Consider the following 25,771-nt stretch of genomic DNA (forward strand, 5'->3'; position numbering starts at 1 on the left):
TCTTGCCAGTAACTACATTATGCTCAGACTCAGAGCCGCAGAGCCTCACTGTGGGATTTTCAACCTTCTTTCTGAAGTTCTGCTTTTAATGCGAGAGGATTTCGGATGTGACTTTTAAAAAAGATTTATTTATTTATTTGAAAGTTGAAGCCACAGAGAGAGAGAGAGGTCTTCCATCTGCTGGTTCACTCCCCAGGTGGCTGCAACTGCTGGAGCTGGGCGAATCTGAAACCAGGATCTTCCGGATCTCCCATGCAGGTGCAGGGGCCCAAGGACTTGGCCCATCAGATGTGACTTTCATTGTGTTCCTATTCCCTTCACTTTACCTGCTTGGTGTGGTTGTATATCCTATACAAGGACTCAAGTACAAGGAGTTTGGGAGGGAGGTGCTTTCAGGAAACACTGGGAGAGAAAAGAGGAAATGAGACAGGAAAGAGAAGGCACCAAATACGCAGTGTATGCTGGAGTCCATTTCTGCTGATTGCAGCATTCGCCCCTTTGGGAACACCAATGGTCAGAACTGATACCTTGAAGTCATCAAACCGCAGGGGGCCAGGAAGCAGAAGGATTTGTACAAGTTCTTCAGTCACAGATTGAGGACACCCGGATGAGGCACATGGAATAATCCTGACACTTCTCCCTGCCCCATACCCCTTTCCCTGAAAGAGATACCTAGGGTGTGAGAAGGCGGACACCACAATGATAAGACCAGAGGAGATCCGAGCAGGTGCAAATAGCAACTCCTAGAAGCAGGCATTAAGTGCAGCAGTTAAGAATTTAATATCCCATATCAGAGCACCTGGATTGAGTCCCAGCTCCTCTTCTAATTCAGCTTCCTGCTAATGCACACCATGGGAGGCAGCAGGTAATGGCACAAGTACTTAAGTCCTTGCCACACATGTGGAAGACCAGGATCGACTTCCAGACTCCTGGTTTCAGCCTGGCCCAGCCCTGGATGTTATGGGCATTTGGGGAGTGAACAAGTAGATAGAGAATCTCAATATCTAACTATCTCCCCCTGCAAGTAAAATTTTTTTAGAAATAGCAATCCTGAACATCCTCCTCAGCCCTATACCCAAGGTTGTGAAACAGTACATTCCCTTCCCACTGACCATAGATCACATCTGATTCTGTGAGCAGCACCCTCATGGGACTGGAAAGAGTTAGGTCTTACTAGTCATCCACCTCACATTATTTGTTTCAGGGTTCTTTATATAATTCAGTGGAACTCTTATTTTATGGGGTATTCACTTCTCCAGACTGACTCTCCCCAGGTGCCTTAATATACAACACAGTAGCGGCACCACATGAGGTTGTAAGATTTACTTCTTCATGAACCACAGAACATTAACCACAGTTGTCAGTCTTCCCCTATCTCCCTGTAAGGAGACCATGCTGCTAGCTTTAAATTTGAAGAAGCTAAGAGCCAAGGCCTCTAAGAGCTAGAAAAGTCAAGAAAATGCATCTTCTTGTAGAGTTCCCTGGAAGGAACCAACTCTGATGACATTTTAACTTTAGCCCAATGAGACTAATTTTAGACTTCTGACCTCCAAACCTACAATATAATAAATTGTGGGTTTTTGTTTTTAAGATTTATCTATTTATTTGAGAGTCAGAGCCACAGAGAGAGAGGAGGAGAGACAGAGAAAGGGGTCTTCCATCTGCTAGTCTACTCCCCAAATGGCCCAATGGCTGGAGCTGGGCCAATCTAAAGCCAGGAGCCAGAGCTTCCTCTGGGTCTCCTACAAGCACCTGGGCCATCTTCCTGCTTCCCCAAGGCCATCAGCAGGGAGCTGGATAAGAAGTGAGGCAGCCATTCAGACTCAAACTGCTGCCCATATGGAATGCCAGTGCCAAAGGTGGAAGCTTAACCTACTACACCAAAGTGCTGGCCCCAAACTGTGTTGTTTTAGACCACTAACTTTGTGATAATTTGTTACAGCAGCCATAGAAAACTAACACAGATGGGAAAAGATATATCATCTTAACACTAATCCAAATAAAGCTAGGATGGCTATTTCAATATCAGGCAGACAAATTTTAAAGTAAAGAATATTGCCAGATAGAAAAGCCTTTACATACTGATAAAGTAGTCAATGCCTCAATAGGACATAGCAATTCCAAAAATGTATCAGATAATAACAGAGCTCTGAGCAAACATGAAACAAAAACTAGTAAAACTTCAAGGGGAAATTTTCAAAATCCATATTTACAATTTCAGATTTCAATTTGCATCCCTCAATAATTGATATGAAAAGAATACAGAAAATCAGTAAAGATAGAGATATCTTGAACATTATGCCCTTGACCTAATGTTTATAGAACATACAACATAACAGCAGAATATACCGTCTTTTCAACTGCACAAAGAGCAATTATCAAGACAGACTGTACTCAGCAATTAAAAAAACTATAAATGTAAGAGAACTCATATTATACAAAGTATTTCTCTGGCCACAATGGAATTAAATGGGAAAGACTGTGTTGTAACAGAAGATATCTGGAAAAAAAACCAAATATTTAAAAACTAAGTAATATTTACCGTAAAAACCCAGGGATCAGGAGAAAAGCTAGAGAAATTAGGAAGCATTTTTGAATGAGAACAGAACATTTCAAAAAGTATGGGATGCAGTTAAAGCAGTAGTTACAGTTAAGTAGATCACAGTAACATCTGTATTTGTATTAAAAGGAGGGAAATTCCCAAATCAAGGACTTCAGCTTTCACCTTAAGAAACTAAAAAAAGAACAACTTAAACCAGGGAAGAAAGTAGAAATAAATAGTAAATATCAGAGCAAAAATCAACAAATAGAAAACTGGCAAGAAATAGAAAATGGGATGAAAACAAAACCACTTACTGAAGAAGAGTAAGAAAACTGATGTATAAATACTAAAATTTATGAATCTCTAGCCAGAAAGATCAAAAGGGAAAATAGAGAAAATGCATATTACTAATATTTGGAACGAAAAGAGGTGACAGATATCACAAGAATAAATAAGAAATCATATTAGCAGCTTTATGCCAATAGATAGCTTACACAAAATGGATCTGTTCCTAGAAAGATACAAACTAACAAAGCTTACTTGATGTAGTAGATGAATCTCAAAATAAGTATGCTCAGGGAAAGAAGCCAAAGCAAAAAAGAATATATACCGTATCACCCCATTCACAGAAGCTTCTAGAAAATAAAATCTACCGTAAGAGGAAATAGAACACTGGTTGCCTGGAAATATGCAGGGTGGGGTAGGTAAGGGGCAGGAATGGGGGACAGAAATGATTGCAAAAGGGCAGAGGAAAACTGGGGGTGGTGATGAGTACGTTCATTATCTTGATAGTGGTGGCAATTTCACCACCATCCAGTGGAATATAAATATGTTAAAACCTATCAAATTGTATTTGGTTATATGCTGTTATGTCAATTATACCTCTATAAAAATATGCTTGTTTTTGTTTTTCAATTTGAAGTGTCATTCTATAAATCTCAACTCAATCTACCTGCTTTTAAGGTTTGGATTTGGAAGACCTTCCAGCTTTATTCATTCCAAGACTCACTGGAAACAAGGAGATATGCCCTGTTGTATGCATATTTATGTCAGTGCACAGAATTCTGGTGGGGGGAGCCGGGACAGAACACAGGGAGGCCTGGACAGGGAGCCAGCATAGCTGGAGCTACCCCAAGTGCTACCAACACAAAAAAGTGCTTAGCTTGTCCACCCCGACCCTGTGCAAGGCACAGAACACACTGTAAGTGACATTCATTTTCCTTATTCCTAGCCTGACAAATATTCCCTGGCCTGAAGCAGGAGAGCTGAGAGCAGCCAGCTCACCCTACTCAGGCCGCATGCCCAACAAGCGCTATTCCAAGTCACTGTGTTTGGCTCAGTCTCTAAGAGCCTTGCTGGGGACCTTGCTATAGACACGCCAAAATTTGCATCTCTTAGCTGGGGGACTTCAGCGAGGGGATCAGTTCATTCTGATGCCCCAAGCTGACAGGGAAGTCGTGTTTGATCCATGGAGGCAATTGAGACGTTGTAACTCATTTGTGACTGGATTTTGCTCCAAGAGTGTTTCCCTCCAGCCGTGTTGGCTCAGGTGTCCTGGAAACCGGTAGAACTGCTTGTGGGCAAAAAGCGAGCAGATCTGAAGGGTGGCCAGGAAAGATCCCGAGGCGCTCCGCACGGGAATATTTTAATGACTTCAGCAGCCCGCCTCCCGCCACCCCGCATCCGCTGTTCCGCCTGGCGTTTCCTTCCACTGGGGTGCGGAACGGAGCCGCCGGGAAGGCTGCGGCTGCTCTCAGAAATGCCACCGCGGTTGCCCCGGGCAATCCTTTCTTGTGCAATGTCCTTTCTCAGGAAGATGAATACAAGCTGTACATAACCGTGCGTCAATCAAACGCTCAGTAACCACCGGTCTCATTAGGCAGCAACTAAAAGGGCCCCGAGGAGAAATAAATGTGACTGAATCTGGAGCTCAGGGGAGAGGGGAGCAAGGGGAAGAAACTTCCTGCCCTGTGGGGGCCACTTCCAGGCAAAACCCCCGAAGCCCCACGCTGACATCTTCCTCCGGCGCCAGCACAAAGGCCATTTTCAGTTCCGTCTCTTTGTCAGTCTGTTTCATCAGTCAACCCCTTGATTAGATCAGGGAGCCACAGGCAGAAAGGATCGCTGTAAATGAAAGGTCTTTGAGGGACAGAACTGCACTAGATTCTCTTGGGACCAAAGATGCGTGGGCTGGGAACGCCCAGTGCGCGGCACTGGCTCTGGAGCTGCCCCTCAGCCGCTGGGAAACCTCACACGAGTCCCTTTCCGTCCCTGGAACTCCTACAGGAGAACTCTGGAATCTGGTTTGCAAGCTCTGATGTTCTATCATCAAAGGTGCCCTAAAGGCCACCTGTGCAACCCCCAGCTCCCCAGCTAATCTAGCCGAATAGTTGTGTTCAAAAGACAGCGGTGCTACTTCGCTGTATTTGTGCTGTGTTTGACTTTTGCGTACATACTTGGCACTTGCTGACTGAAAAAAAAAAAAAATCCGTGGGAGCTACAAGGAGCCGCAATTCCACAATTGTAGGGCAGAATGATTCAAGAAGAAAAACTTTTCTTGGCTCTGTGCCCAAAAAACCCCTTCCAATCAAGCTGCCTTTGAGTTTTCAGACTGTAAAAAAAAATTTTTTTTTAATTCCAATTTTGAATGTTTCAGGCAGTACTCAGTACTTTGCCCTACACAAAAGTCTTAATGTTTATTTTTTATTGCTTGGATTTATCTGGTGTTTATTGCTTATAATAATAAAGGCAGATGTCGTAAGTAGGATAGCACCTGTCTGGCTTCATGGAGGTCTTAGCCTCTGCATAGCTGCACAGCATAGAACCAATGCTAGCGAGGCCCAGGGATTTTTTCATGTGTGACCTGGGGACCAATGGCATGATCCCAGTTATATGAGCGGCCTTGTCCCACGGCTACCACAACGCTGTTTCCACGGCTGCCTCCTCGCTCAAGCTTAAGGCATACACCCCCTTGTCAGTCTTCTGGCCACCACCTTGGTTCTCCATAGCAAATTTTCAAATAGGCAATTCTTTTTAGATAAATTTAGTACATCACTGCTTTACTTAGGACCTTCCCAACTTTTTTAGTTGTCTTTGCAATGTGATCCAAATTCATCACCACAGTGTGACTGACCCGTGCTGTCTCTGCACGCTCAGTTTGTGCCACTCCTTCCCTTCCTTTCTGTGTCCCACTCCTTGCTCTCCTTTCTGTTCATCTCTCAGCGTGTTCTCACTCATGGCACAGTCCTTCTTTTCAATCAGATGTCAACTCCAACACCTCTTTCTGTGTGTTTTCTGCTGCTGGTATAACTATTAACTGGAAAAGTAGTGGTTTAAACAATACAGTCGTATTAACATCCAGAGGTCAGAGGTCCAAAATGGCTCTCACTGGGCTACAATCAAGGTTTTGACAGAACTGTGTTCTTCCTGGAGACTCTAGGGAGAAATCCAGCTTCTTGACTTTCCCACCTCCCCGGAGCCTTCCTCAGTTTTGATTCGTGGTCTCCTTCCTCTTCTTCCAAGCCAACAATAGAGAGCCCAGTGCTAAGTTCTTAACAAGGCATTGCACTAACATTTTCCACCTCTGTCTGCCCTCATTTTTAGCAATCCTTGTGATTAGAAACCAGATAATGCCGAGTAATCTCCCTATCTTAATGACATCTGCAATCCTACTCCCGTTCTGACATGCAGGGGCGCATAGTCACAGGTTCTGGGCGGTAGGACAGAGACATCTCTCGTGGACCCTTACCCTGCCTCCCACAGGCCCTCAGGTTCCCAGACTCCCTGACCTGGTCTCACCCCAAGTCACTCTTAATCCTCTCATCAGGTCCTATTCCCTTCAGATCACTGAAAATTCCTTGAAATAATTCCATACAATTTTCTTCTGCCTGCCTCTCCTTAGGATATTAACTTCCTGAGAGTGGAGGCCTTGTCTATCTCACCATGGCTGTGCCAGAGTGCTTGGTTCAGCTTGTAATAGGGAGTCCATATACAGAATGAATGAATGAATGAATGAATGGTGAATGAATGAATTGGAAATAGTTTCATCCTCAATAATTATAAAAATAACAATAATAATCACAAATAAGCACTTCATAAACAACTTATGTAAAATTTACTTACGACTACTAGGTCTTAGAATCAGAGCTATGTTGAAACCATACTCCTTGACAAATTGTGTAATATTTAATGAATGAGTTAAGCTCACTAAGTCTACAATGAGTATAAAGATAGTACTTCCTTGAGAATTTTCATGAGGATTAACTGAGATGTTTTCAAAAGATGTTTGGCACAGTGTCTCACAGAGTATGTATGTACCTAGGTATTTTTATTATTAGGCCCTTTTTGCAGGTGAGCAAACTCAGATCCAACTAGTAAGTGGTTGAGCTAGAAATCTCATCCTAACTATGTTCAGTGACAAAATCTCGAGTCATAGCACACTTCATTGCTGGACCAGTGGTCCAGAATTTGACCCATGGAATTGGGCAGAGTTTGCCCATGTCTATCAGGGTGGTTCAACAGGAATATAAAGCAGTGTGATAATTTGGGAAAAGTCTGTGAAAAATACAAGAGCATAGGGAGCTGCCAGGGACTGTTTATGTGATCCCAAAATGCATTTGTTGATGCTCTAACCCCTCAACGTGATGATGATATTTAGAGGTTGGGCCTTTGGAAAGTAATCAGGCTTAGATGAGGTCATGAGGGTAATAGTACCTCATATGAAATTAGGGCCCTCATAAGAAGAGGAAGAAACATCAGATCATGTGCTCTCCACATGCCTGTATACAAAGAAGAGGTCACAAGCACACATAGCGAGATAGTGGCCGTGTATAAGCCAGGAAGAAAGAAGGTCCTCATAAGAATCATATCTATGGGCACTTGACCTTGTACTTCCCTGCCTCCAGAATTGTGAGAAAGAAATGTCTATTGTTTAAGTCACCCAGTCTATGATATTGTGTTTAAGCAGCCCTCATTGACTAAGACAGTAATAATCAGAGGGGGAAAAGGTCAACAATACAGCTCCAGTAATCCCAAGAAAATTCTAAAAGATAAATCTGAGATAAGTGCAGCAAGAGTTCTGCACACATCACTATGCAGGAGGAAGGGGTCATTTATAGGAAGCCTACGGTTTTACCTATGAGTGGAAGGAGACTGAACAGAGTACCTGTGCAGTCTAGATTCTGTTCAATCCCATCATCCAGGCCCTTGGAGGTCACACTGTATCCTACAGACTGAACTTCCCCTAGAGTGTTGGATTCTGTCTCCTGCCTCAGTGTCTCCTGCTGGGAATCAGACACCCATTCTTGTTTTAGAATCTTGGTCAGAATTGGTGACAGCCCTAATGACATTATCATTTCTCTACCAATCCTTGCAAATTTACTTATTTATTTATTTATTTATTTATTCACTTGCGAGTCAGACAGAGAGAGACACACACAGGCAGGCAGAGATCTCTGATCTGTTGGTTAACTCCTCAAATGTCTGCAAAGACCAAGGCTGGACCACACAAAAGCCAGGAGCCAGGAACTCAATCCAAGTGGCAGGGACCCAGGTATCTGAGTCATCACTTTCCACCTCCCAGGGTGCACATTAGCAAGAAGCTAGAATGAGAAGTGGAGCCAGCACTCACACCTGAGCACTCCAGTGTGGAATGTGGACATCCCAAGTGGTGTCTCAATCACTACATCAAACACTCACCCTTCTTTCAACTTTTGAATGAAAGCTGAAAGTCATGGGTAAGTGCTATAAGAATATAGAAACAGAATGCCAACCCAGACTATTTTGCCATTCATTAGAAGTTAAGTGTACCCTCTTGTCTCCTTTTTTTGAAGTTGTTATTTCTCAGAGAAATATCCTATAATGACAATAAATAGTCACAGTCTTTTTAATATAATCCAAATCAAAGTCAAAGCTGGTCCTGTGTTACCAGCTGCAATAGTTACAATAGTTATTTGTTACAAAAGAGCTGATCTTTAACTCTCAGAAAAAAAGGTGAACAAACACCTTTGATGTCTGCTATGGGCCAGATATTGCTTAATGCTGAGTATCTGAAACTGATGACAAATGCTCGCAGCCCTCAGAGACCTACAGACTCATGTTGTCCTGGAGTTCTATACATGACTATAGCTGTGGGAAATCCAGCCATTGAGAAAACAGAATGTAGCTATCATCATTCTCAAGTTCTAATTTTTCTAGTTCTTTGACAGAAAAATAACTACTACTCTAATTCACTCTTCTCCCTTTACTCATGTTATCCTCTTCCTGATATTCATCAATGAAAAGTGGGGGCCGGCGCCGGCACACCGGGTTCTAGTCCCGGTCAGGGCGCCGGATTCTGTCCTGGTTGCTCCTCTTCCAGTCCATCTCTCTGCTATGACCCGGGAGTGCAGAGGAGGACGGCCCAGGTCCTTGGGCCCTGCACCCCATGGGAGACCAGGAGAAGCACCTGGCTCCTGCCATTGGATCAGCGCGGTGCGCCGGGTGCAGCGCGCCTACCGCGGCGGCCATTGGAGGGTGAACCAACGGCAAAAAGGAAGACCTTTCTCTCTGTCTCTCTTTCTCTCACTGTCCACTCTGCCTGTCAAAAAAAAAAAAAAAATGAAGAGTGGGGTGGAAATGGGGGGAGGTGTCAGCCAGAGGCAAGAACCAGAGATTCTAAAGCAGCAGCCCTCCCCATTCTCCCTGCATTCTAGAGGCCTGTACTGGGTGCAAAGCATGCCAAGTTTGCTACTACAATAATCGTGTAGCCCTCTGTATTCCTAGTTCAGAAAGAGACAATGCAACTCCAGCTCCTCCACATGTTTCCCACTCCATTCGTTATTTTGTTCATTTATAAAGCATTTATCCAACATCTATAATGTGTAAGGTTTTGTAAAAAGTGCTAAGGAATGTGATTTTATGAACAAATGTTGAGTTGTGGAACCTAAACAACAGACCATTCAGAATTTTATTGTTTTCTTTTTAAATTTCTTTTTAGATTAATTTTAAAATGGTGTGTATTGTGTACAATATTTTGAAGTATATCTTCTACATTGTGAAATGGTTACATCTAATTATGATTTGATCATATTCTAGATTTGCTCTTTCTTTTCTATTTTACCAGCACTAAGAAGCTTCTTATATATTCTTATCATCTTGATTTCCCATTGCAGTGATTAAAAAAAAAAAAAAAAAAAAAAAAAAAAAAAAAAAAACAACTAAAGGAAGAGGTCCCATGTCAGAGCACCTGAATTCAGTTTTCGTCTCCAGCTCCTAACTCCAGCTTCCTGCTAGTGTAGATTCTAGGAGGCAGTGGTGATAGCTCAAGGGACTGGGTTCCTGCCATTCGTGTGGGAGATCTGGATCTAGCTTTGGTCCAACTCAATCTTTGCCATTGTAGGCATTTGGGGAGTGAACAAGCTAATCAGAACCACCCCCACCTCGCTTTCTCCCTCTCTCTGTCTCTCTATTGGGAATCTCATTTTCTTCCTGAATTCTGCCATTAAGTCCCCAGGAAATGGAGAGACAGGAAAAAAATATAGAACACCAATTCGGAGACCAAACCAGACTTGGCACACTGTGACAGAGACCTATCAGGGAAAGGGGAACCCCAGTATCTGGGTCTCCCTTTCTCTTCCCCAGGAAATTAAGTTCTCATATCCCCAAGACTTCAACACGCCCTGGGAAGATCTTAGAGAGAGAGAATGTTCAACATACTGAGCATTACACCTGAAGACCAATGTGTTACTAAAGAAACCTGGAATATTTCATAGAGGAAATATTTGTTATCCCCTGTCAGGGTCAGGTTCATGCAGATTAGATCTGTTGCAGAAAAAGTAAGAACCTAGATTTTCTTTGCACAGCTGACTCACAGTGAATGAATTCTTCTCTGCATAATGAAAAAAAGTTCAAGAATCCAGTGTTGCTCCAGCTGTTTCTGCTGGTTTCCCTTGCTCTATGTTCTAGTTTCCTGTCTTGGATACATTATAACCAACAACAGTTACCTTAAAGCTATTCACAAAACATTCCAAGGTTAATTGATCTTATTTTTTTTAACTTTTATTTAATAAATATAAATTTCCAAAGTACAGCTTTTGGATTACAGTGGCCTCCCCTCCCCATAACTTCCCTCCCACCCACAACCCTCCCATCTCCCGCTTCCTCTCCCATCCCATTCACATCAAGATTCATTTTCAGTTATCTTTATATACAGAGGGTCAATTTAGTATATATTAAGTAAAGATATTAAGTAAAGGTTAATTGATCTTATTAAGTGCAGTTCACCAGAAAAGAAGTATCTAAATGGGTGGGGAGTGGCAAACAGAAATGTAAAATAATGATAACTTTTATTCTTCACTTTGCCAAATAAATGTGGTTTAGAGAATGCCTTTGAAAAATGTGCAGATAAATAGTAGAAAATTTTAATATATGATACACATTCTCTGAAATACAGGAAAACTTGACATAAAGGAATCTAGGGAAAAATGTTACACATCATAAAAGAAGCAAAAGTAAAAAAACATTTCTACAAAACAGATGACAGCTACAGTAACCATATGGTAGTTACAAGAAAAATAAATACTTAAATTCCACTGTTAGAGCTCAAGATTTTCCAAATAAATGGTCACAGATTCTAACTATATTCTATTTTTAAAAATTTACCTAAAATTAAATGGCAGAAAAAAGTTTGGGAGTAATAGTATAGGAAAAGACATGATAAGTAAGTGCAAATAAATATAAAATCATTCAATATTCATATGGCATTGAAGAATTTATTCCTCATAGAAAAAATAAATGGAACAAAGACGGTAGTCTTATAAGAATTTCAATCATGAATCTTTTTTAATGGAAGAGCATTCAATTAAAATAGGCAAAACAATAAACAAAGTAAATCATGAATAAAATAATAGAGACAGCATTAAAACACTGTTTTGCTGTTCGACAAGTGAATGAATAAAATAAAATGAGTGAGAATGAAGAGGACCCAAATACACTGGCGAGATTGAATATCTACAGCTATAGACGTAGCCAAATTTTATTCCCTACACGAAATACATCCTCCTTCCCAGAGCAAATGAGGCCTTTATAAAGACTGATTGCTCATATTATACCTCAAAACTTTAAATGAATTCCAATTGTAGACACTGCAGAGGCAACAGTCTCTGTTATTAAAACAAAGCCAAGGGGACCAGCATTGTGATGTAACAGGTTAAGCTGCTGTCCATGACTCCAGCGTCCCTTGTAGGTGCCAGTTTGAGACCCAGCTGCTCCACTTCAGATCCAGCTCCCTGCTAATGCACCTGGGAAAGCAATGGAAGATGGTCCAAATCCTTGAGCCCCTGAACCCACAGAGGAGACCTAGAAGAAGCTCTGAGCTTCTGGTAACTTGGCCCAGCCATGGCTATTGCAGCCATTTGGGGAGTGAACCAGCAGATGGAAGATTTCTCTCTCTCTCTCTCTCTCTCTCCACTCTCTCTCTAACTCTGCCTCTCAAACAAATAAAAATAAATCTAAAAAAAAAAAAGCCAAAATATATAGCTAGTTTTATCAATCTATTTGATTAAGCTAATATAATTTAATAGCAATCTTTGTCAAATGTGTCACACAAATCCACCTAAACTGTAGATGGAAAATTCTAAATATAGAATTAGAAAAGTTGGTTTTATGAGTATACTAAAAGAAAGAATTGTTGTGAACAATTGGTTTTATACCAGGAATACAAGACAGATTCATAGCTAATCTCTTATTATTGCCTCAGTAACTCAAAACAGCAAACTGTATGAAAATGCTAGGTGATGCAGAAAATGCATTTGATATGAAATATCCATTCATGATAACTTTAGTAAGCCAGAAGCAAAGAAAGGCTACTTTAATTGGCAATCAACCACAAAAATAAATAATGCTATCATTATAACAGAAGGATAAACTTACTTCTTACATTATTTCATTTAACCTTCACAAAAACCCTATCAGTAGACAATATTGTTATCTCTAAATTATAAATTAAGAATTGAAGTACAAAGAAGGTAAGACACTTGCAGCTGGCAAGTAGAATTCCAAACAAATCAACATAATATTTATGTTATAAAGGTTCTAATAGGCAACAATGCCAAAAAGCAGACCAAGATGATAACTTTCATAACTAAGACTCTAACAAAACAATTGAGATCATTAAAAGAGAAAGACATATGTCACAATTAAAGAGTCAAAATCACCTTTGGATATAAATGAAATTATTATCCAGAAAAACAAAAGAAAATAATGAGAAAATTTTACAGTTAACAGGATCATCAAGTAACAAAACCAAAAACTAAAATGAAAAAAGAAACTATATAAAATAGCATTTCTTTATGTATTAAAATAATTGACTAGGAAATACAGTGAAGAAAATATCCTATTCTCCAAAGAGCAAAACATATAAAATACTTGACTTTTTTTAAGTTATAGTCTAGCCTACAAGAATGGCTACAAGAAATTCTTCATGTCGAGATGAAAAAAACACTAAGCAGTAGCTCGAAGCTGAATGAGCAATCAGAGATCTCTAATAAAGTTCACTACATGGGAAGATATAAAAACCATTATCATCACATTTTTGCTTGTAAGTCCACTTTTTATTTCCTCCATAATATAAAAGACAAATAGATTAAAAGTAGGTTATAAGTCTGTGATGTCAGGAATGCAATATCTAAAGCTGTAATTTCTGCCAATACCAACATAGAAGGGGAATGGAGCTCTAGAGGACTAGGGCTTCTGTAGGCATTGAGGTTAACTTGCCATCTCATCCCACTAGATTGTTAAACATTTGTAATTTCAGATGTAGTCACCATGCTAGTTATAAAGAAAGTATATTTAACATATTCACAGAAAGAATGAGAAGAGTATCAAAATAACTTTCTGCAAAAACTCAACTAAAAGAAGGTAACAATAAAAAAGTGATGGGGGGGGAATGTGTAAGACTTACATAAAACAACAAAGTGGCAGAAGAAAAATTCTTATCAGTAATTCCATTAAGCATAAATGAATTAAACTTTCTAATCAAAAGTCAGAAATTAGAAGAATGAACAAAATAACATGATCCAGCTATACACAGGGTCTTTGAAGTATTTGTGGAAAATGTGTATTATGACAAAACTATGTGTGGATTTCAATCTTGGGGGTTTTTGTGGATCCACAATGAACTCACACTAATTGGATATAACATGTTTGAACTGGACAAAGTTTGAAACACTAAGAAGGACAAGACATCAGCTTGAAAAAAAGTCCCTATTGGAGCAATACAAATTATGCTAAAATTGAAGCAAAAAGAAACATAAAATTTATGATGAAGCTTGGGCAGAAGAATATAATGAAATCATTGATGCTCTACAAAAAGTTTACAGGGATGATGCTTCAAAGAAATCAACAATTTTGGCTTCTGGCTTCAGTCCCAGACCAATCCCAGCCTTTGAAGTCATTTGAGGAGTGAACCAATAGATGGAAGTGCTCTCGCTCTCTCTCCCTCCTTCTCTCTCCCGCTCTCTCTCTGTCTCTCTGTATATCTTGCTTTCTTTGTCATTCAGAAGAATAATTCTTTAAGCTCAAGGAAAATGGAATTACAAAGTGATGGGTTTATTTTGGTGCAAAATTTTTTGAAATATATGCATAAGTGTTTCATAACATGCATTTTCCATGTTTTTACACCGTAACAACCCAGATACATCTGGGAGAAAACTGGGGAGTATTTTTATAATTTGTAGTATAGAAGATCTTTTTAAGAACAGAAGTTATGATTGAGAAATTCATTCACTTAACATGATTTTTGAAGATTAATAGTGTGCCAGTTTTGGTGACAGGCCCCAGGAATATGGTGATGACAAATCTCTGGCCTTCTGGAATTTATAATCTCACTTTACTACATGGATATTGACAACTTCTGAATGGCTTTACAACAGGGAAGTAAAACAGTCATGTCTTGCCTAACAGCAGAGATACATTCTGAGAAGTGTGACATCAGGTAATTGGGTCATTGTGCAAATGTCATAGAATGCACTTAGACAAACCTAGATGGTCCCGCCTACTACACACTGAGGCTACATGCTGTAGCCCACTGCTCCTGGGACATGCCCTGCATAGTGTGTTTCTGTGCTGAATACTGACTGCAGGCAGTTGTATTTGCATATCTAAGCATATCCATACTATTTCTTTTTTCTTTTCTTTTCTTTTTTTTTTTTTTTTTTTTTTTTTTTGACAGGCAGAGTGGATAGTGAGAGAGAGAGACAGAGAGAAAGGTCTTCCTTTTTGCCGTTGGTTCAAGCACTTGGGCCATCCTCCACTGCCTTCCCGGGCCATAGCAGAGAGCTGGCCTGGAAGAGGGGCAACCGGGATAGAGTCCGGCGCCCCAACTGGGACTAGAACCCGGTGTGCCGGCGCCGCAAGGTGGAGGATTAGCCTGTTAAGCCACGGCACCGGCCAGCATATCCATACTAAATATAGAACATGTATAGTATAAATCCTAGGTGGTAGGAATTTTTCAGCTCCATTGTAGTCTCCTGGGAATAATCAAATATGATGTTGACAGTTGTCATTGTGCAGTACATGACAGCAAAGACAAAACACAAAGTCACATTAAAGAGAAAACATAGCAAATTGGAAATAAATACTGAGGCTGGCACTGTGGCGTAGCAGGTGAAGCCTCCGCCTGCAGTGCCAGCATCCCATATGGGTGCCGGTTTGAGTACTGGCTGCTCCACTTCCCATCCAGCTCTCTGCTACGGCCTGAGAAAGCAGTGGAAGATGGCCTAGGTCCCTGGGCCACTTCACCCGCATGGGAGACTGGGAGAAAGCTCCTGGCTCCTGGCTTCAGATCGGCTCAACTCCAGCCATTGCGGCCATCTGGAGAGTAAACCAGCAGATGGAAGGCCTCTCTGTCTCTGCCTCTCCTTCTCTCTGTGTAATTCTGACTTTCAAATAAATAAATCTTTTTTTCAAAAAAAAAAAAAAAGAAATATCTATAGTGCATGATCTAAAGGATCAAGTTTTCTTACTTTACACAGAGTCTTTAGGAAGCAATAAAAAAACACAAAGAGCCCAGTTGAAAAATTAGGTAAAGAAAATAAACAGGCAGCACATAGAAAAACAAAAACCAACATCCAATAAACAACTGAAAAGCTGTTCAACCCTAATTCCAATCCAATACATATAAATTAAAAAGCTGTATTATTAATATTCATTCTTGGTATGATTAGAAACTGGAAAAACTCTTTTTGGAGAGTAACTTTGAAATGCCCATCAATCTAGAGTTGTGTAGTTTTGGTGGAGGGTAAACCCAGCCCCTGCCTTAGCAGAGTCACAGAGGGAGAGCAGGTGGCCTTCAGTTCCCTATTTAAAAAAAAAAATTCTTTCTGAGACATACTTGAAGTTGACTCATCCAAGTGGGGGCATTGCCCAGCTGACCCCCCCGGAGACCATTCCTTGCTCTGCCATTCTGGCCCTCTGGAATTGCCTTGTGCTAGTCCATGCCCATGACTGATTCTCTACATTTTCCTTAGAGTCTGTGAGCCCTGACTATCCTTCTAGTATGTTCCTTTTTGCCTGTGTTAGCTCAAGGGAGTATCCGCTGATTGCAATCCATGAACTCTCATACACACACTGAACTCTTCCAGCAGTGAATCCCTCCTAGAAGGGCGACTGACGGGAAATAAGAGGATGCATATGGAGGAGAGAAGGAGGAATGTGGCTTTAGCATATTTTTTAAATTATTTATTCACTGCTTACATTCTTACAATAAGAATTTATAATACATCTCTAACAAATATAGAGTAAAGAAGAATGGGAGAGTACAGATAAAGCAAAAATGGAAAAGTAAATAAAAAACACCTTTTCAAGCTGTAATTTCCATGGAATAGTTCCTAACAAAAGTTAATCCAGTACAAAAGTACACACAATCTGTGGCTGTAATTATGTAAATATACAGGCATAGTGACAAAGGCTAGAAAAGAATCTGAAACACTGGAAGACAGCCTCATAGGAGTGGATATGTCCTACGTAAAATTTATATTGAGGGGTGGGCATTGTGGTGCAGCGAGTTAGTCTCCACACGGGATGCACCTGTCCCATAGTGGCGTGCTTGGGTCTGAGTCCCACCTCTACTTCCTCTCTAATTTCCTGCTAATGCTCACTCTTGGATGCAGCAGATGATGGCTCAAGTATTTGTGGCCCTGCCACCCATGTGGAAACCCAGGTCATTTCTGGCTGTGACTTTTCTACCTGGCCCAGCCCTGGATGTTGCAGGCATTTAGGGAATGAGCCAGTGGATGAAAAGTTCGTTCTCTCTCTCTCTCTCTCTCTCTCTGCCTTTCAGATAAAGAAAAATAAATATATGTGTATATGTATAAGTATTTTTTACAATCTTGTTGCATGATCAATATAAGCTGCATATTAAGGATCTCACCTTTCCTTTCCATACTTTTCGCTCTTCCCTTAAGTCCTTTTCCCATAACTTGGATGCAGCAGTTCCTTGATATGTCACATCACGTGGTTAGTGCTTGGCATATATTTTCCCTTCAGGTGTTAATGGGGTGGCATTTCCCAAGTTAGACAACCTGGTACCAGCTTAAAACAGGCAGGAAAGAGGAGAAATTCATGTGTACCCTCAAGTGTTAAATTCTAGAATACAGACTCCTTCATGGCTTGCAACACGGAGTGTTTTTCTCCTCACTCAGAAATCTGAAGTAAATATTCTTCAGTGTGCCATGAACATTGGAGGAATCCCAGCTACTGCTGGCAAACACCTGCCACTCCAGTGCCTGGATAAAACTTCCTTATCCTCTTCCGGGTGGCCTGTCGCTGCTTTCTTCTCTCTACTTCCTAACCGCCACCCCCCGTTGTTGTGTGTGTGTGTGTGTGTGTGTTTTTTTTTTTTTTGATTGAATGCCATTTCCAATACAGACATGTATGAAATCCTTGTGTTCCAAGCAGAACTAAGAGAGAATCTTCCTGCTTTTCCGAACACCTGCCACTGCCATGCAGGAGCACCTGTCCTATTTTGTGACGTGGAAGCAGAATGAAATATGGCTATCTTAACCTATGTCAAAGGGCATGGTGGATTTTCTAGAATCGCCCAGGGAAAATAAAATGGACTCGCCAGCGAGTGCCGATACCTTGGTGGCCAGTATCCTATGGAAACAAACGAAGTCACATAAGTAAAATTTCTACATAGCTGAAATTTCTCATTGCCAACCCAACAATTATATTGTAGTATAACCTAGGAATGACCTCATTGCCTGTAAAGTTCATAGGGTGAGCTGCCCATGCACTCAATAGCCTTACGTCTCATACTTTGCTAAACTCGGGCCTGCCCTTAGCAGGCTCTATCCCGTTCTCTTTGTTGCATTCAGAGCCACCTCTCTCTAGCAGGACACCCCCTCCCTGTCTCCAATTTCTTTCCATCCTGCCGTCACCATACCCGATGACCCGATGAAACCCGATGACCATACCTACTATGGCTCTCAGAGACAATCTTTCTTCCTTGCTCGGGCTGTTTGGGAATAACACAGGATTCATTTATTCATTCATTTGTTCATTCAGGAAACAATCAGTGGAGAGAACAGACATCCAGTCTGTGCACGGGTAGCCTTTGAAATGCAGTCCCACAAATGGATATTGCTAATTGAGCTTCAAAAATGCCATGAGAGCGTGAAACAGGGGAGCGAATCTACAAAGATGACCTCAGACTTCAAATTTCACAAAGCAAAAATATAATAACCCTTCATTTCAAAGGGACAAATCTGCAGCCAAGAAATCATGAGAGCCCTATTAGAGGCATGAGTCAGAGGCTCTTCAGGGACGAAGCTGTTTTTGGCAGCAAAGGCCTGTGCTGGAAGCAGGTCCTGTCCCCTGCCTAGCCTCACTCTCTGGGGCTGCAACAAGACACCTGCCCCAGGCACAGCGCGTCCGCCTACTCCACCTCTCAGCTACTTTTAAAGTGGAATCTGCATGAGCAGTTGCTATGGGAGGAGGCTGTGCACACCAGAGTTGGGATTTGGAATTTGTACCCAGAGCTGGGTGAGCCAGGTAGGAGTACAGGGGACACGTGGCTTCTCATCCAAGGGGTGGCAGGAGCTAGCCAGGGGACTCTCCTGTCATGAATAAATAAAATGGGAGGAAACAGAGCCCACAGTTAACAGTTTCAAATTTGAAGAGACAGCTAAGAAAGATAAGTGTGAAAAATTCTGTGCAAGGAACGTTACGGTCGCTGGGTAGAAACATCCAGTTCACGATTAAGTTCAGGAAATCTGATCCAGCATTTCCACTCTTCTTTCCTCCAATTCCAAATGTTGTGCCAGCAAAGTGAAAAGCCCTACTTTGGCCACCCTGACCCCTCCCCAGATCTCTTACTCTGTACTTGTGAAAGGATTCTAAACAGTTGGCTGCCACTGGTGATTCTTGAATATAAACAGGGCAGTGGGCTAAATTATTTAAAAATGAAAAAGAAAAGGGACTCTGGAAAACCATTTAACAAGCTACCTGGGGGTTTCTAGTGTGTTCCAAAATGAACAGCACCCCAAAGCAGGGCCTCTGTGCTTCCTGACCCAGCAACACCCCAAAGCAGGGCCCCCCGGAGCAGCGAGATGAGGTCACGGCTGACCACACGAGTGGACCTTATCCAAGAGAACTCTTTGAAGGTATTCCTTTGGTGACTGCACAGAGTGTCCCTAAGGGTGAAGCAAACACAGATAAAAAACACTCAGCAAAAGCCGCTGCACATGGCACAAGGATGATAAAATGCCTGCTGATTCCAGCTACTGACTGCAAGCTTTGGGCCGTTTTTCCTGAATTTGTTCCTGTATTTGCAACAAACTCCAGAACCATCAGCCACCAAGAGGGAGAGACTGATTTGTACCCAGTGAGTTTGCATTTCATGAAAACTCTAGGACAGCTTCCTTCCACGTCACAAGAACATAGGAACTAAAAATGCAAAAATAATCTGAGACCCCCATGCTCTTCACTCATCTAGAAAAATCTCTCTGAAGATTTCCCATCCACTACCTATTGCTTGAAAACCTGCAGTGTCCCTCCATGTCAGATAGAAATCCTTTCTGAATAGGCTTGCAGATGGGAGTCTTGTCCTGGACAGAAGTGTTCTGTTCCCTTGGGACAGGTTTTCACACTCTCCTGGGTAGTTTGTTCATCGCAACACCTGGGTCTCACCATCCTTCCTACGGTGCAGCTCAAATATAATTCCTTTCTCGTCTTTCTCTTGACTCCACTCTTACACAATATTAACTATTTTCACTCTCCTATTCCAAAGAGATATTATTCTTTTTTTTTTTTTTCTTGGACAGGCAGAGTGGACAGTAGAGGGAGACAGAGAGAAAGGTCTTCCTTTTTGCCGCTGGTTCACCCTCCAATGGCCGCCGCGGTAGGCGCGCTGCGGCCGGCGCACCGCGCTGATCCGATGGCAGGAGCCAGGTGCTTCTCCTGGTCTCCCATGGGGTGCAGGGCCCAAGGACTTGGGCCATCCTCCACTGCACTCCCTGGCCACAGCAGAGAGCTGGCCTGGAAGAGGGGCAACCGGGAAAGGATCGGTGCCCCGACCGGGACTAGAACCCTGTGTGCCGGCGCCGCAAGGCGGAGGATTAGCCTACTGAGCCGCGGTGCCGGCCGAGATATTATTCTTTACTTTAGAACTTAATTGTGTATAGTCAGCTGTTTAACATGTCTTCTTCCCAGTCCCAGTTATATCCTGTTCTTTGGCTTGCACCAAGCACATAGAAGATGGTCCATTAGCCAGCATTGGGGTACAGCGGGTTAAGCCACCTGTGATGCTGGCATCCCATATGAGCACTGGTTTGAGTTTCTGCTGCTTCGCTTTCAGATCCAGCTCTCTGCTAATGTACCTGGGAAAGCAGAGGAAATGGCCTAAGTATTTGGGCCCCTGACACTCAGGGGAGTCCCAGGTGGAATTTTTGGGAGATCCTCTTTTCAGCTTAGCCCAGCCTTTGCTATTGCAGACAATTGGGGAGTGAACCAGTGAATAGAAGACCAGCCTCTCTCTCTCTCTCTCTCTCTGTGTCTCCTCCCCCCATCACTCCGCCTTTCAAATAAATGTTTTTAAAAGCTTAAAAGGTGGGGGGGAGGGCGGTGCCGTGGCTCACTTGGCTAATCCTCCACCTGCAGCGCCGGCATCCCAAATGGACGCAGGGTTCTAGTCCCGGTTGCTCCTCTTCCAATCCAGCTCTCTGCTGTGGCCTGGGAGGGCAGTGGAGGATGGCCCAAGTGCTTGGGCACCTGCACCCGCGTGGGAGACCAGGAAGAAGCACCTGGTTCCTGGCTTCAGATCTGTGTAGCTCCAGCCATAGCAGCCAATTGGGGGGTGAACCAACAGAAGGAAGACCTTTCTCTGTCTCTCTCTCTCTCACTGTCTAACTCTGTCAAAAGAATAAAAAAAATTACATAAAAAGAAAAGCTTAAAAAGGAAGAAATTAAGTATATATTTTAAGGTAAAATATGTTTCTCATTCAGTAACAGTAACAGTGATGATACAAAAATAATTCAGAAAATATGAATGCAAAGGAATTGTGGATATATTTATGTGTAGCCAAGTAGTTGAAGAAAAAAGAAATTATAACAAGCTAGTATGATTGAAAAAATACACTGGACTGAAAACTTACTGAATATTACCAGCTGTATGAATAAAAACCAGAGCTTTTCTTCTGATCTTGACTTAGGCTTTTGATTATTATATCTCCAGAACCTTAAATCCATATCCAAAAGCTAACATGCAGTATCTTCCCCATCCACCTGCAATCTGCATTTGTTTGGCCGATGCCAACCTTACACACCAGTCTCCTAACTCCTCCTCATCTCTGTTTACCTTCCCATCCCTCCTCTAACTGGTTACCAGGCACTGTGGAGTCTACATGCAAAAATAGACTTTGATTCTATCTGTCCTATAAATGCATTGCCCTCATTTCCAGGCCTCATAATTTCTCACTGATCTGCTTTACTTGTCTCCTTTTAGATTTACTCCCTACAGCTCCTCATGATGTCACTGGAGAAAGCCTTCAGCTACAAACCCCAGCAGACTACTCGAGAGTCTTCTATGGCTCCCAGTATTTGGATTTCTTAACATGCCTTTGGATCCCTTAACGTGCCTTTCAAATGTTTTTGTGGCCTAGCACCTGCTTATCCTTCTCACAGGACTTCCATGTTTTTTTAAGGATCTAATAATACAGGAGACCTTCGGAGGCCTCCCCCAGTGAGCTTCCTACCAGGGGCCCCAGAGCGCTGCCAGCTCAGCTTCGTTAGCACATCTGTCTCAGTCACCATCTCCAACCAGGTATCTCCCCCACCAGACTTTACGCTCTTACTTGGTCAGCTAAAATTTTACATGAAGATATTAACTGAAATTCTTCCTTCCCCTTGGTCCAGGCAGGCAGTGAGTGAAGTGATAGGAAGTAGATAAGAACAATGATAGGGATGGAGGAGCAAAGAAGAGGTCAGACCAGCTCTGGGGGAAGAAAAAACAGAGCCTTGTAGCCTTTGTTGGTGCATGAAGAAAGAAAACACCAGATGCAATGTATGTGGATCACATGACCTCTGCAAAGATCAAGGAATTTAACCCTTGATAGGAGTCATCTTCAAGCACTACAGACTGCCAGTCCCACATCCGGGACTTCTGGAGAAGGCAACTGACCAGACAAGCTTGCCTGATGGATGTTGACGAATCCCAAAGAACAAATGGTTCATTGTGAATGATGTCGTGACCACGTGCCAACAGGTGATAGCATTTAAAAAACTGCTGAGTTTTTTAAAAAGGAGTTCTTAAAAATGTTCTCATCACTGAAATCTCCAAGGACAGATAAACATTTCAAAAACAACTGGAACAAACAGAGTAAAAACAGATCACAAAAAATTACCCCTGGCAAATTTAACCAGTTCAACTTACTTCTCTGTATACCTCTTTCCACACAAATATCCTCAGCATTGGTCTCAACAGCTAAGCAAGCCCAAGTTTATACAGTAAAAAATGGCATATTCTAAAATTCTTCTTTCTTAGGAATCAGTCTTATACAAATAGAATTGAGGTTTTTGTCCGCTTTAGTGAATGTACTATGCTCAACCAAACTCTCTGCTCTGAAAGCGCTAATGTCAATGAAGAACATAACATCCACTATGGTTGTGGTATTATGTTTGACTCTGCCACCTACAGTTTTAGATACATCTCTTAGCTGTTTTTGTTCCTCTTTCCCATCACCAGATATAAAATGAAACTGAGTCTCTCTCTCTCTCTCTCTCTCTCTCTCTCTCTCTGTGGGGGGGGGGGGGGAGGCACCACTGAGAGGTCCTACAAGCAATGACACATATATAACAAAAAACGCATCTACTACCCAGATCTTGGTTTATCAATTCCACTCTTTACTGAAAATCCAAGGCTCCATGGGAAAAAGGCTTTTTCAATGGTTAGGACAGAAAGAGTACAAGATGACCTTGCTGTACCTCATGCTGAAAAGCAAGGATGTGCCTATAGGCTAAGGAAGCATCTCAAAGCACAAGGAGTCAGCTGGAAGGATCTCCCATTGAGCAAACCAGGAGAGTTAATAAAATCAACTGATATTAAACATGGTGGGTAAAAGTTTGATTTATGTGATCTCCAAGCAATTCTCATAAACTAAAAAGGGTCTGAGAAAGTTCATGAAAAATAAGTATTATGAAAAAAAGCTACTTGAGGATTTCACAATTTTTTACACCCAAATAAACTTCTTTTAATTTCATTTTCCACAAACTTATTTCTTCCAAATGATCTAAATCAACCTTGCTAATATGGAGCCACATTGCACTGTGCACCTCCAGATGTGGTGCACTGAGGACATACCACTTTATCTCTGCCCAGAATGCATAGCCTGAAACTAATCATGCCCTCACTGAGGGACTTTCTACAAAACAACAAAGTAGTTCTCTTTTGAAAAATGTCAAGCTTAAGACAGAGAGAAGGTGAGGGACTGTTTCAGATTAAAGGAGACCAAAAAGACCTGACAACTATGGCTACATGTGACATTGGATTGGATCCCGAAATTGGGGGCGGGGGGCGGAGGGGGAGGAGAGTAGCTCCAAGGGATATTATTAGGATAAGAAATTAAATTTAAAGAGGTTAGATAATAGTGTCATAATAATGCTAATATTTCTGGAATTTAATATCTTTTTTTTTCAAGCAGGCAAGGATCAAATTTATTTACTTTCTTCTCATTGACTAGATGTTTTTTAAAAATTACTTCTCAACTGATGCCTTATAATATAACATGACAGAAATGATAAACACTGGTCTTTCTTGTCAGGCTTTCATACTTTGGAAGGAGCAAATTCAGTCTTAGTGTCTTTAACATCACTGATTCTGCCCATAAAATAGAATTTTTGTTGGGAACAAGATTGGCAAAATTAGCAAGGCAATTGGACATGGCATAAAAAGCTGAAATTGCAGCTATGTCCCAGGCATCTTCTTTTATTTTTTTTTCCAGGCATCTTCTTGATTAAAGCCATGCACTCAAGTTTTTTGAAATGGTCATCTATTATGTCATCTGCTTGGGAAACAGCAAGTGCAATGTCTAGCATTGCTTTTTCCCCCGAGCAGGGAGGTCAGATTTTCTCCAATTCATAGCAACCTGGTCGGAGAGCACTGGGTTCTTCAAGTAGACCCTGTACTGATATGTACAGGCAACCCCGTTGGATGGGGACCTGTTGGCTAGGCTGGTCACTGAAGGGATGAGTTCCTTGTCAGCTCTGCTGAGTTGGCTTCTTTCTTTGTTGCAGATGACATTGTAATAAGCAAAGAAGGCTCTGGAACCCAATGGCTGGTAAGACAACACTTTAAATATATTTGGTGAAAATCCTGTCTTCTTTTCAATCTGCTCCATGGCTCTAAAATGTCAAAAGCTAAGTCCTTCTTGCAGGCGGTGGAGTAACAGCTGACGGGTTTGGACTTCTCATGCTGCTGACTCTCTTGAAAGATTGAGTTCAGGGTCACCACAGGCAACATTTTCCACAATCTATCTGGGTTTTTTGTTGTTGTTGTTTTAATTAATTAATTTATATATTTGAAAGAGTTACACAGAGAGAGGAGAGGCAGAGAGAGAGAGAGAGAGAGAGAGAGAGAGAGAGAGGTCTTCCATCCACTGGTTCACACCCCAATTGGTTGCAATGGCCAGAGCTGCGCCAATCCGAAAAGCCAGGAGCCAGAAGCTTCTTTTGGATCTCCTACATGCATGTAAGGGCCCAAGCAATTGGCCATCTTCTACTGCTTTCCCAGGCCATAGCAGAGAGCTGGATGGCAAGAGGAGCAGCCAAGACTCAAACCAGCACCCATATGGGATAACGGCACCGCAGGTGGAGGATTAACCTACTGCACCGCAGCACTGGCCCCTCCACAATCTTTTTGTAACAAGGTGACGAGACACCTACAAGACACTGAGGCCATGAAGCATCAACATGGTGACATGCCGGGAGCAAATAAAATCCTTATTTTTAAAAAATCTGCACCAAATGATTTAATAATAAAAAAAAAAGAGCGATGATATCTTGAACTTACATTCAAATGGTTCAGAGAAGACTTCATATTCATACACACATTGATATGAAACAGAGAGATAGATAAAGACAGAGAGAAAGAAATGGGAGAGAGGGAGAGTACGCTAGGGTACATGGAGCAAAAGAGACCAGTGAAGGTATACTGGAGCTCCTTGAAATATTCTTGCAACTTTTCTATGAATTTGAAATTGCACCAAATAAAAACTTTATACAAATAATTTAAATTACAACACATTTTAAAGTATTTATTCAGCCGGCACCGTGGCTTAACAGGCTAATCCTCCGTCTTGAGGCGCCGGCACACCAGGTTCTAGTCCCGGTCGGGGCGCCGGATTCTGTCCCGGTTGCCGCTCTTCCAGGCCAGCTCTCTGCTGTGGCCAGGGAGTGCAGTGGAGGATAGCCCAAGTGCTTGGGCCCTGCACCCCATGGGAGACCAGGAGAAGCACCTGGCTCCTGCCATCGGATCAGCACGGTGTGCTGGCCGCGGCGGCCATTGGAGGGTGAACCAACGGCAAAAGGAAGACCTTTCTCTCTGTCTCTCTCTCTCTCACTGTCCACTCTGCCGGTCAAAAATAAATAAATAAATAATAAAAAATAAATAAAAGTGAAATCATTCCTGGTGTATATTTATGTATTTAAGCAGCTCTGTAACTATATCTGCCTGTAATATCATGTCACTAAGATTTTTGA

This window comes from Lepus europaeus, chromosome 15 (genome assembly GCF_033115175.1).
Source record: "Lepus europaeus isolate LE1 chromosome 15, mLepTim1.pri, whole genome shotgun sequence".
Lineage (NCBI taxonomy): Eukaryota > Metazoa > Chordata > Mammalia > Lagomorpha > Leporidae > Lepus > Lepus europaeus.